The sequence below is a fragment of the Lepidochelys olivacea genome (genome assembly GCF_965140295.1).
Source record: "Lepidochelys olivacea isolate rLepOli2 genome assembly, chromosome: 15".
Lineage (NCBI taxonomy): Eukaryota > Metazoa > Chordata > Testudines > Cheloniidae > Lepidochelys > Lepidochelys olivacea.
Window position 1 is genome coordinate 16,817,026 of NC_140425.1, and position 13,722 is coordinate 16,830,747.

Below are 13,722 nucleotides of genomic sequence, written 5' to 3' on the forward strand. Positions count from 1 at the left end.
AACACGGCACCACACAGGGCAAGCAGGTTTCAATTCATCTCCTCCTCCTCCAGCATTTTTCTGACTTTGTCACTCATCCATGTATGACACATCCTGGTCACAGATTTTTTTTCTTTCTGATAATTCTTGTGGAGATACAGATGGTCCCCTTTTAGGTAGTCATCAGGGTGCTTGTTTTGCAAGAACAACGAGGAGTCCAGTGGCATTAACATGGCTACCCCGCTGTTTTGCAAGAGCAGCCCTGGGAAGACACTACAGGAATAGCAGTTCTAGAGAATGAGCCCATTTAAAGAGGGAAAGGAGTCATTTAGCTGGTGGTTATGAAGCTTTGAGACTTTACCTACTCCTAATATCTCCCCTTTCCAGCAAATCAATTCTAAACAATTTAACTTACTGTGTACCAGCTGTTTCTCTACAAACACTGTAACATAACCAACTTTGTTAGCAATGTTCAATTAGCCTTTCAGGGGCTCTGTGTGGTCTATTAGATCTACGAGGCATCCCTTCAGTCCTTGCACTCGCTGAATCAGGAGACTGCTCCACTTGCTGATCTAAAGGATCCTCAGTGATTTCCTCGGTGCTTTGTCCTGTAGCTGCCAGGGAAGTATCTGCCTCCTTATCCCTCTCTTCTTCAAGAAGATGCTGCAGATGTCTCCTGCTCCTTCAAAACACATGTCCTGCAGGAGTCCGTACTTCATGAGATTGTGCAGTGACCTCATGAGTCACTACTGCCCTCTGAGCCCAGCAAGTACCATCATGAATCCACAAAGGCACTAACACACTGGGCCCTCTGCCATAATGCACTTTAGTGTTTACACCTGTCATGTCATTTATACACATCTAAGTCTGTAGTGCCACTAAGGTCAAATGGGCCATCTTGATTATCACTACAAGTTGTTTTTTTTTTTCTCCTGCTGATAATAGCTCATCTTAATTAATTAGCCTCTTACAGTTTGTATGGCAACTTCCACCTTCTGTGTGTGTGTGTATCTATCTATATCTATCTTCTTATTATATGTTCCATTCTATGCATCCGATGAAGTGGGCTGTAGCCCACGAAAGCTTATGTTCTAATAAATTTGTTAGTCTCTAAGGTGCCACAAGTCCTCCTGTTCTTTTTTTAAGGTCACTATTAAGTTAGTGTGCTTTGTTCTCAACTTCTTGCTAAACAATATCTGTGTAGGTGACAGTCCATGATTCAGTATAGCATGCCCTATAATTCAGTATACCTGAGTCACTGGCTTTTTTCAAAAGTTGTTGAACAATTTTTACATTATTCTCTACAAAACCGTTGGATTGAGGACAAATGTTTAACTTCAATTCTCTAGCAATTTTTTAAAAAATTATGTCCATCAAACTACAGACAGTTACCAGACCATGATAATTTCAGGGATTCCATGGTTGGAAAAAATGGATTTCCATGTGCATTGTTACATGTTTGGATGTAGTATTTTTCTAATAAAACAACCTCTGGATTGAGAGAATCATAATCCAAAATCAAAACCTAGTCTTTACCTGCATATATAAATAAATCCATACCAACTTTAGATCATGCCCTTAATAGTTCACTGTTTATCAGCATATGCTCTTTTCTCAATTTTTTGGTATTTTTGACAGGTTTCACACATTTTATCAGTTTTCTCTCTTTGTTCATTGTGGCCAGTACAGTATCTCTGACTCTATTTACATTTCTCCATGCCCAGCTGTTCTTCATGTATTCTTGTGAGCATGTCCACTTGTAACATCTGAGGCACTTCTATTCTGTTTCCTCTAAACAATATCCCATCAATGACAGACAGTTCTGCTTTGAAATGGAAATATGGACTTGGTATGTAATGTCCTGTGGCAATAGCCTTAATTACCCTCAGTAAAGTCTCATCATTAGCTGTCGCCTCAGCAAATTCATTCCACTTCCTTTCTGAGGCTGGACAATTCTTTTTTTTTTCTTTTATCATCAGTCTGACACGCACTCTATTTCTACTACAGTTTTATCAAATGCTCTGGACAATGCGTCTGTTACCTCCTCTACTATGAGCACTCTTTGTATCAGCCCAAGGGCATGGCATATTTTTAAGACCAATATAGGTGCTTCATTCCTTCTAACTGTCACCATGTTTATCTATTTGATCTTTTACCTTCATTTCTAAGACACATGTACCTCTGGTAGGAATGAGTTCCTTATAAGCTTTTAATTTAACCTGTTTGCTCACCATGTTCCCTATTTTTTTTGCATCAGCCTTTCAATTCTAATATCTGAAACAACATTTCCCTGAGCACCAATGTCCAGTTTGTATGTTCTAAGAGTTCCATTAGTCTCTAAAGAAATTGTCCATTCATCAGTTCCTTCCCCTTGAGCTACAGCTCCCAAAGAGAACTCCTCTGTGCTGCTGTCTGTGCTCTCTTCCTGGATTACTGAATCAGCATGCAGGCTTTGCTTCCTCTTCTGCAGTTGTTGATCCCGGTTGCAGCCTTTGGCCAAATGGCTGTATTTCTTACAAATGTTGCAGCACTTACCAAAAGCTAGGAATTGCTGAGGTCAGGGTTCATGTCCGCATCTTGTGAAGTCCTTGAAGCTGGCCCTTGCAAAATCTTGTGCTTTGTTTTTGTTTTTTTTTCCCCATGCTTCTCTGTGGTTTTTGTTCTATATTGACGTACTGGCTGCTTACCAGTTTTTTTTCTCTCTTGGCCCTCTATCCAGAGTGGCAGTGTCCTGTTTTCGTTCTATTCTTTTTATTTTGTTAAGAGTGATTTCTGCAGCCTGCCACAGTCTTATTGCTTTATCCAAAGCAAGTTCCATATCTTCCAAAGCTGCATGAAAAACTACTGGATCTTTGATTCCAACTCCAATTTGATCCCATATAATTGAATCTGTTAACTGTCCATAGTTGAAGGTTTGGCTCATTAGCTTCAGTTCTATTAGGAATTCTTCAAAGGACTCTCCTTCCTGTTGTATTCTAAGGTGAAACTTGTACCTTCCCAATGTTTCACTCTTTTAAAGTATGCATTACTCTTCAAATTTCTGCAAAATTGTGTCATAACTTGCTCTCTCTGCCTGACTTAGTTGCATGCTATTATAGATATCAACTGCCTCAAGTCCTGTAATGTTTAAGAAGATAGCAGAAATAAATATATATATACACACACGCACACTCTGTTTGAATGTCTTCCAGGAGTCTGGTGTGTCATCAGAGATTTTCAACTCCTTGGGGGCTTTTAGTTGCTCCATCTGCTAGTCAGTGTTTCTCAAACTTCATTGTCCTGCGACCCCCTTTTGACAACAAAAATTACTACACAATCCCAGGCAGGAGAGCCCAAGCCCCACCACAAAGCCAAAGTTCAAGGGCTTAAGCCCTGGGCAGTGGGGCTCAGACTTTGGCTTCAGCCCTGGCGACCCCATTAAAACAGGACCGCTACCCTCTTTGGGGTCCCGACCAACAGTTTGAGAACCACTGTGCTAGAATCCTTTTCTACCATCCTCTTTTCACAGTCCTCAATTCTACCTTACTCTGGTACCATGTGTTGTCTTGCGTATTCCTAAAAAGGAAGCACAGTCTGGACTCTTAGAAGTAAGACTTTGTCCTAAAAAACAGAGTTATATAATTCTGATAAAGGAGACCCATGTGCACTAGCTGTGTATCTGGTGAAGCTGACTCTGGGGCTGCTTCCAACTCTTTCTCCCTATCATGTCCTCTGCTCTTAAAGGTACAGTACCTACTCTTAACCGCAGTAACTTTGAGAACAAAATGGCTTGTGGTGTTGCCAAAAGTTAGTATTCTCAGAAATTGAAAGGTGCAGTGCGCAGAGGGAAAAATAAGATGCAGCTTATAGCTACTACATACCAAATAGCTGATGCTGTGTAAGCCAGTTTGACTTCTAGAACGGCATCTGGAGGGGAGAAAATAGGTGCCAAGCATAGGCGCCAACTCCGTGGGTGCTCCGGGGCTGGAGACATGGCTGGAGCACCCCCGGGGAAAAATTGGTGGATGCTCTGCACCCACTGGCAGCCACGCTCCCCTCCCCCCCGCCCCACCTCACCTCTGTCTCCTCCCCTGAGCGCGCTGTGTCCCTGCTTCTCCTCCCAGTGCTTGCCAACGCAAAACAGCTGTTTCGCGGCATAACAGGCTCCAGGAGGGACGGGGGAGGAGTGGGAATGCGGTGCACTTAGGGGAGGAGGCGGGGAAGAGGTGGGGCTGGGGTGGGGATTTGAAGAAGGGGTTGGAATGGGGGTGGGGTGCGGGGGGGTCAAGCACCCACTGACGCCAGCAGAAGTTGGTGGCTATGGTGCAGAGAGTTCAGTTGAAACAATTTCAATTTGTAGCACCAACTTGTACAATGACCCTAGTTGTGGCTCAGTGCTAGAAATGAGCACCGTGCTCAGAAGATTAGAGAGAGCCCTCCCAGCCCCCTTGCACTCTACCTGTCTTTGATAGCTCAACATGGAAAATGTAGTAATACCTAAAGCAGATTAGCCTGCTATATATCTGTGTGGGTTATTATTCTATTGCTCCAGATGCAGAGAGAATCACATGCAGGCAGTTTACCAGAGCTGAATTCTTGGCTTGGTCCATTGTGACAGTGCTAAAAAGTAGTTCACTTGAATTGATAACAACCATAATGGATTCACACATCAGTTGGCTGCTCCATAGTGCCTGTAACCTCAGCCTAATATCATAATGGCTCACTCTGGGCACAGTGGAACGTACCCTTTTGCTAGTGCACATATGCATAGTTCATGTTTCATTTAGAAGGAGAGCAGTGAGACCTTAGAAAACTCTGTGTAGCAAGATATAGCCCATTGTCTGTGTGTGTCACTGTATATCCATATCAGAGGTGGGGCAAAGCCAAAACCTCAGATCCAGATACCTCCCAAACTTTGGGGAAGGGAGTGTGGCCCATAAAAAATGGTGTCAGGTCTGGAACTTAAAGGCACCCATATACCTAAGAATGCATCAGCTGTGGGCCAGCGGCAAACTCTTCATTTTATGTGCTGTCTTGCTACAGAGCTAAAGATGGCTGCTCCAAGGTAGACTACTTATTCTGTGCTATATTTCACAGAATACCGGTACAAACAGTGTGGTATTCTACTCAGGCTCTGCCCACAATCCCAGAATAGCTAGATGTTTCCACTAAAATGTTTGGCAGTGAAATTATTAACATTCATGGCATGAACTGGCTGTCTAGTTAACATCCCTTTGAAATGAATGGGAGGAATTGCAGAGGTGTGTGTATCTGTCTGCAGACTTGGTATCTAGTTCACACTAGGTTAGTTTTCTCCATAGCCATTAGCGCTAGAAAGTTAATTTAAAGAAACAAAATCTTAAATTTTGCAGAAGCAACTAGAGCCACTATGGTGGTAATGGCCACTAGCAGCTCAGCCCACAGAGAGAGAACAAGAACTATAATCGAGTTTTTTCAGGGCACTGTGTTCATCCTCTGACAGGGCATGATTTAGTTACTCCATAGAGGACAGCGTCTCCTCCAGTTATCCACAGAATGTGCCAGGTTAAAAATCCACTTTAGCACCTAATCCCACACTAGTGAGGAAGAAATGGTTCAGAAACTGGTCAGTTACTGAAGTAAACCCTGATCCACAACCCAAACAAGGGAGTGTCAACTAGCCTGCATGTACCATGCTCCTGTAAGTGCAGGGTATGATACAGGCTGCCCAGATTCAAAACTAGGGCACTTGTCACTGGCACCACAAGCCTGTGTTCTGCATCCTTTGTTGTTTGTGTATTACTATAGCTCTGCTAGGCTGCAGCTGAGACCAGGATCTCATTTTGCTAGATGCTGTATGTACCTTAGCAAAAAAAAACCAGCCTATGTGGGAAGAGCTTATTCTATTCCTCATTCTAAAGCTGAGGAAATGAGAACCTAAGTGACATGTTCAGGGTCACACAGGAAGTCTGTGGCAGAACTGGGAACTGAACGGAGACCCTCTGAGTCCCAATCCAGTGTACTAATTTTCCTCCTGGCTCTTCTCACTGGCTGTCAGTGAGCCAGAGCAGTTAACACAAGATGGGCCAATGTGAGAGCCAGAGTCAGTGCATCAGCAGGCTATTACATTCTGGTCATGGACAACACAAGAACTCCCCTCCAGGCCTGGCAGGCCCTGCTGTCACTTTATAGGATAGCATTAGGGCTGTCCATTAATTGCAGTTAACTTTGGGATCAAATCCTGATGCCATTGAAATTGGTGGCAAAACCATCAGCTTCAGGTTTTGGTCCTATAACACTAGTTACAGTCAAGTTTTCCCAACACAGTCCTGCATATGGGAGAAGGGTGACCAGATGACAAGAACAAAATATCAGGACACATGGGGGGCAGCCACAGGCTCACCTCACCCACTGGGGCCAGCTCTAGATTTTTTTGCTGCCCCAAGCAAAAAAAACCAAACCAAACAAAAAAACGCCAAAGTGCCGCTGAAGCAAAATATCGGGACAAACGGTGTCCTAACTGTACATCGGGTGAGATGCGGGACAAACAACTAATTATCGGGACGTCTGGCCAATCTATATGGGACAGTCCTCAATTCACAGCTGCAGTACTGCCTGCTAGTCCATTCCTGTACAACAACTGCCGCAAGGGCTGAATTGTTTAAATTATGTGGACAGACACATTCACTAGGAGTGGACTGAGACCAAACTTATTTTCATTGCAAATAGGTCCAGATTCTGTTCCCAGGTCTCTAGACATGAAAAAAATTAGCATATTTACAAATCCAGCATGTCTGCATAGGCCCAAGTCTCACCAATTCTCTGTTAACTTCTCTGAACTGACTTGCTATAAACCAGAAAGGGAAGAGGGAGATATCCATGGACTAGCCACAGGTTCCTATGATTTCATTTCCACACCGGTTCAGGAGCTGAACATAACTGAATTGCACCTTACAATGTGTGTGTTCATATGTATGTTATATGTTTGGGCTTTGGAGATGGAAAAAGTTTGAAGAGGCTCAGGGAGGGAGTGATGCCCTACTGACTCTCTCAGCACCAATCAGCAGCAAAATATCATTAATGAAACTCAGTGCCTTTCATTATGAAGCATTTAATAGACAGACACAGCAGTTCTGCTATTAATCTTGTCCTGACATTATTACATTAGGAGCTGTAAACTTTTTTTTCTCTCTACTCATTATGGAAACTGCACAATTCACATCCTCCCAGGAGTGCTCCAATTAGCCAAGACTACATCACTCTCAGCATTCCACCAGTTAGCTGTATTGTACCACACTAGAAAAGCTCACTCTGTACCACAGGTATGCACAGAAACAGCCTGAGGTGGCATCTCTTGGCACCATTTAGAATACATTTTCTCAAAGCTGCAGATTTAGGTCTCATCAGCATTTCCTGGACACGTGTAGGAAGAGCGGGACTCCAACAACAGAGTATTTTTAATCAAGCTATCTTGCTTTTACCCACCAATCTAGGTTTTGTATCATGTACTTTATATTACCATGAGCAATGATATGACTAAAACATACATTATAATCTTAGCAGAGCTAGCCTTATGGTGCATCTCTGCACCAAAGGTGAAAGCTTAGCTTGAGGGTCAAATCAGCTTCGCAAGCCTCAGGACTATAAGGTGGATAGAAAGTTGGCTAGATTGTCGGGCTCAACGGGTAGTGCTCAATGGCTCCATGTCTAGTTGGCAGCCGGTATCAAGTGGAGTGCCCCCAGGGTCGGTCCTCGGGCCAGTTTTGTTCAATATCTTCATAAATGATCTGGAGGATGGTGTGGATTGCATCCTCAGCAAGTTCGCAGATGACACTAAACTGGGAGGAGAGGTAGATATGCTGGAGAGTAGGGATAGGATACAGAAGGACCTAGACAAATTATTGGATTGGGCCAAAAGAAATCTGAAAGAATCCCATGCACCACTACAGACTAGGGACCAAATGGGTGGCAGCAGTTCTGCAGAAAAGGACCTAGGGGCTACAGTGGACGAGAAGCTGGATACGAGTCAACAGTGTGTCCTTGTTGCCAAGAAGGCCAATGGCATTTTGGGATGTATAAGTAGGGGCATCGCCAGCAGATCAAAGGACGTGATCATTCCCCTCTATTCGACATTGGTGAGGCCTCATCTGGAGTACTGTGTCCAGTTTTGGGTGCCACACGACAAGAAGCATGTGGAAAAATTGGAAAGAGTCCAGCGGAGGGCAACAAAAATGATTAGGGGACTGGAACACATGACTTATGAGGAGAGGCTGAGGGAACTGGGATTGTTTAGTCTGCAGAAGAGAAGAATGAGGGGGGATTTGATAGCTGCTTTCAACTACCTGAAAGGGGGTTCCAAAGAGGATGGATCTAGACTGTTCTCAGTGGGAGCAGATGACAGAACAAGGAGTAATGGTCTCAAGTTGCAGTGGGGGAGGTTTAGGTTGGATATTAGGAAAAGCTTTTTCACTAGGAGGGTGGTGAAGCACTGGAATGCGTTACCTAGGGAGGTGGTGGAATCTCCTTCCTTAGAAGTTTTTAAGGTCAGGCTTGACAAAGCCCTGGCTGGAATGATTTAGTTGGGGATTGGACTAGATGACCTCCTGAGGTCCCTTCCAACCCTGATATTCTATGAACTAGACAGACAGGGAAGAATGGTACAAGTCACTTTATTAGTCTTATTAAACTTGTGCCTTTAAAACATGCTTTCCTCTAGCCTCAATGCAGATGGTTTCCCACACATTGCTAGGAGCTGCGGAGAATTAATTTTAAATTAAAAGCAAGTAATTTCTGTTTAAACTTCCCTTAGAATGACAAGTATGAAGAACTTCTGGATCTTTGGTCTATAATCAATGGCATCAGGATTTGATCACGTAGTTGCTTTATGTTCACAAGCACCAAAATCACAAGGGGAAAAAACCTCTTCCAATATTTCTTCTGGGCACATGGGGTGAAGCTGTTCCCAGCCAGAAAACACCAGCGTGGCCCACACTCAGGAAGGCATCGGCCATGCTACTGCTGGTCCTTGGGAAATCTCTTTAAATAATTCTGGAGATAAGGACCATTATGATTTTTAGTGAATTTGTTGGCACGAGCCAGAGCAGGTAACACAAGATGGACCAACGTGAGAGCCAGAGTCGGTGCACCAGCAGGCTATCACATTCTGGTCATGGACAACACAAGAACTCCCCTCCAGGCCTGGCAGGCCCTGCTGTCACGCTATAGGATAGCGATAGGGCTGTCCATTAATCGCAGTTAACTCACACAATTAACTCAAAACATTGTGATTAATTGCAGTTTTAATCACACTCAAACAATAGAATAGGAATTGAAATTTATTAAATATTTTTGGATTTTTGTCTACATTTTCATGTATATTAATTTCAGTTACAACCCAGAATACAAAGCGTACAGTGCTCACTTTGTTTTTGATTACAAATATTTGCAGTGTAAAAATGATAAACAATTTTCAATTTTTCAATTCACCTAATACCAGTACGGTAGTGTGATCTCTTTATCATGAAAGTGCAATTTAGAAATTTTTTTTGTTACATAACTGTTCTCAAAAACAAAACAATATAAAACTTTAGGGCCTACAAGTCCACTCAGTCCTATTTCTTGTTCGGCCAATCGTTAACACAAACAAGTTTGTTTACATTTACGGGCGATAATGCTGCCCACTTCTTATTTACAATATCACCAGAAAGTGAGAACAGGTGTTTGCATGGGACTTTTGTAGCCCGTACTGCAAGGTATTTACATGCCAGATATGCTTAACATTCATATGCCCCTTCATGCTTTGGCCACCATTCTAGAGGATATGCTTCCATGCTGATGATGCTCATTAAACAGAATGCGTTAATTAAATTTGACAGGTTTCAGAGTAACAGCCGTGTTAGTTTGTATTTGCAAAAAGAAAAGGAGTACTTGTGGCATCTTAGAGACTAACCAATTTATTTGAGCATAAGCTTTCGTGAGCTACAGCTCACTTCATCAGCATCTGATGAAGTGAGCTGTAGCTCACGAAAGCTTATGCTCAAATAAATTGGTTAGTCTCTAAGGTGCCACAAATACTCCTTTTCTTAATTAAATTTGAGACTCCTTGGGGACAAATTGTATGCCTTAAGCTCTGTTTTACCTGCATTCTGCCATTTATTCCATGTTATACTCGTCTCCGATTATGACTCAGCACATATTCATTTTAAGAACACTTTCGCTGCAGATTTGACAAAACACAAGGAAGACACCAATCTGAGATTTCTAAAGGTAGCTACAGCACTGGACCCAACGTTTAAGAATCTGAAGTGCCTTCCAAAATCTGAGAGGGACGAGGTGTGGAGCATGCTTTCAGAAGTCTTAAAAAAGCAACACACTGATGAGGAAACTACAGAACCTGAACCACCAAAAAATGAAAATCAACCTTCTGCTGGTGGCATCTGACTCAGATGATGAAAATGAACATGCATCGGTCGGTCTGCACTGCTTTGAATAGTTATCGAGCAGAACCTGTCATCAGCATGGACACAACCCCTGGAATGGGGCATAAAGGGACATATGAATATTTAGCGTATCTGGCATGTAAATATCTTTCAACACTGGATACAACAGTGCCATGTGAACACCTGTTCTCACCTTTAGGTGACATTGTGAACAAGAAGTGGGCAGCATTATCTCCTGCAAATGTAAACAAACCTGTTTGTCTGAACAATTGGCTGACCAAGTAGGACTGAGTGGACTTGTAGGCTTTAAAGTTTTACATTGTTTGTTTTATTTTTGAATGCAGGTTTCTTGTACATAATTCTACATTTGTATATTCAACTTTAATGATAGAGATTGCACTATAGTACTTGTATTAGGTGAATTGAAAAATATTTTGTTTTTTACAATGCAAATATTTGTAGTGTATGTTGTAATTGAAATCAATATATTTGAATGTAGAAATCAAAGTATTTAAATAAATGGTATTTTCTTATTGTTCAACAGCTTGATTAATCATGGGTTTTTTTTTTAATCGCAATTAATTTTTTTAATCGCTTGACAGCCCTAGTTAGCAACAGGCATGCTCTAACCCTCATGCCTTCTGGGGTGTCCAGCCCCTGGTCCATTGGACACGCTCATTGTTCACTGCTTCCAAAGAAACAGTACACCGCAGCTTCTCACCTCCACTTTAGATCACCAATCTGCTTCACTCACAGCACTTAGATGTGTTTATAGTGAAATCAAGTATAAGTTTTTATTTAATAGAACAAAAAGAAAAGGAGTACTTGTCGCACCTTAGAGACTAACCAATTTATTTGAGCATAAGCTTTCGTGAGCTACAGCTCACTTCATCGGATGCATTCTGTGGAAAGTGTAGAAGATCTTTTTATACACACAAAGCATGAAAAAAATACCTCCCCCCCACCCCACTCTCCTGCTGGTAATAGCTTATCTAAAGTGACCACTCTCCTTACAATGTGTATGATAATCAAGGTGGGCCATTTCCCGCACAAATCCAGGGTTTAACAAGAACGTCTGGGGGGGAGGGGGGAGGAAAAAACAAGGGGAAATAGGTTACCTTGCATAATGACTTAGGCTTGAATAGAGACTGGGAGTGGCTAAGTTAATTGTATCCAATTTGCAAATTAATTCCAATTCAGCAGTCTCTTGCTGGAATCTGGATTTGAAGTTTTTTTGTTGTAATATCACAACTTTCGTTTCTGTAATCGCGTGACCAGAGAGATTGAAGTGTTCTCCGACTGGTTTATGAATGTTATAATTCTTGACATCTGATTTGTGTCCATTTATTCTTTTACGTAGAGACTGTCCAGTTTGACCAATGTACATGGCAGAGGGGCATTGCTGGCACATATCACATTGGTGGATGTGCAGGTGAACGAGCCTCTGATAGTGTGGCTGACGTTATTAGGCCCTGTGATGGTGTCCCCTGAATAGATATGTGGGCACAGTTGGCAACAGGCTTTGTTGCAAGGATAGGTTCCTGGGTTAGTGGTTCTGTTGTGTGGCTTGTGATATGTGGTTGCTGGTGAGTATTTGCTTCACGTTGGGGGGCTGTCTGTAGGCAAGGACTGGCCTGTCTCCCAAGATTTGTGAGAGTGTTGGGTCATCCTTCAAGATAGGTTGTAGATCCTTAATAATGTGTTGGAGGGGTTTAGATAGATAAGCTAATAGATAAGCTATTACCAACAGGAGAGTGGGTTTGTGTGTGTGGGGAGGGGGGGGGGAGAGAAAACCTGGCTTTGTGCTGGAAATGGCCCAACTTGCTTATCATACACATTGTAAGGAGAGTGATCACTTTAGATAAGCTATTACCAGCAGGAGAGTGGGGTAGGGGGAGGTATTTTTTCATGCTTTGTGTGTATAAAAAGATCTTCTACACTTTCCACAGTATGCATCCGATGAAGCGAGCTGTAGCTCACGAAAGCTTATGTTCAAATAAATTGGTTAGTCTCTAAGGCGCCACAAGTACTCCTTTTCTTTTTGCGAATACAGACTAACACAGCTGTTACTCTGAAACCTTTAATAGAACAGAGATTCCAGTAGTAGAAAGGAGAAGTATTAGAAACAAATGGTTACACACAAAATAAAAATCATAACACGTTCTAGAGCCTAGACTTTATTAACAAGATACTCTCAAGTTTTGTCAAGTAATGGTCGCTCAAAATCCTTGCAGTGCTTTACAGCCACATTGGCTGTTGACCCTGCTTTCCCAAGACGAGCATGCTGTCCATTTGCCTCCTCAGTGAAGGATCCTGGATGTTTCCTTGCACCCAAAATATACCATGTATACCATAAAAATCCTTTGTCTTTATTCAAGTAGTAGGGGTGTACCTTGTTTATTTCATCTTTAGTGGATTTCGCAATCATTTATTCCGCCCTGGACTCCATATGCAAATAGTGATACAGTGTGAGGCATACGATACACAAACGACCAGACAGGGAGATAGGTGTTTGTTACCTCCTCCCTGAAAGGAACATTTGAGGCTTGTCACTTCCTGGTGACCTGCCTTAACTCCAACAGCTTCAGATCATTTTTAGTTTAGATACATCACTGCAAAATTTGTGTACATATATTTAAGGAGTTATTATGATGACCAGTGGGCCACTGGCTCTCAGTAGAGACCTCACATGTCACCCTTTGGTGAACTGTTATGCATATATCTGACCATGTGAAACCTTATGCATCCCCTGTGCCTTCTGCAAGTTGACACTGGGGGTCCTGGTCACATAAGTTAATGTAAACGTATAAGTTTACTAAAGGATAACAAATGCAAAATTATGTACTGTGTTTAAAAATCTATGGGTCAAAACCTCCAGTCCTGACTCAGACATTATTCAGACAAAAGTCATTTCAATGGCAATTTTGCCGATGTTCTCTCCAAGGACAGCAGAATTTGACCCATTTTTTAATCTAATAACTCATTTTTAGTATAATGACATTTATGATTACTATATCATAGCAGTTTCTTAAAACTGTGGTATTAGCAAGTATTCCACACTTACAGATTGGTATAGCTGTACTGTACAAACTGCAATTTTACTATTGCACACTTTTCCCTGAGCTGATGGCGGTGCTTCTAGTGGCTTCCATGACCACTCTGCCTCTCAATTCACTGCAGCAACTGCTAATGATGCCAGTTGTGAGGCTGTACCTGTGAGATGAACACTTGTCAGAAACTGGACTGATACCTGCAACTCCTCTCACACAGGCCACCAAGGAGTCATCCTAGAGAAACCATCTCCAGGACCAGTTTTTATTTTAATTATTTTTTTTTTTTTTAAAGC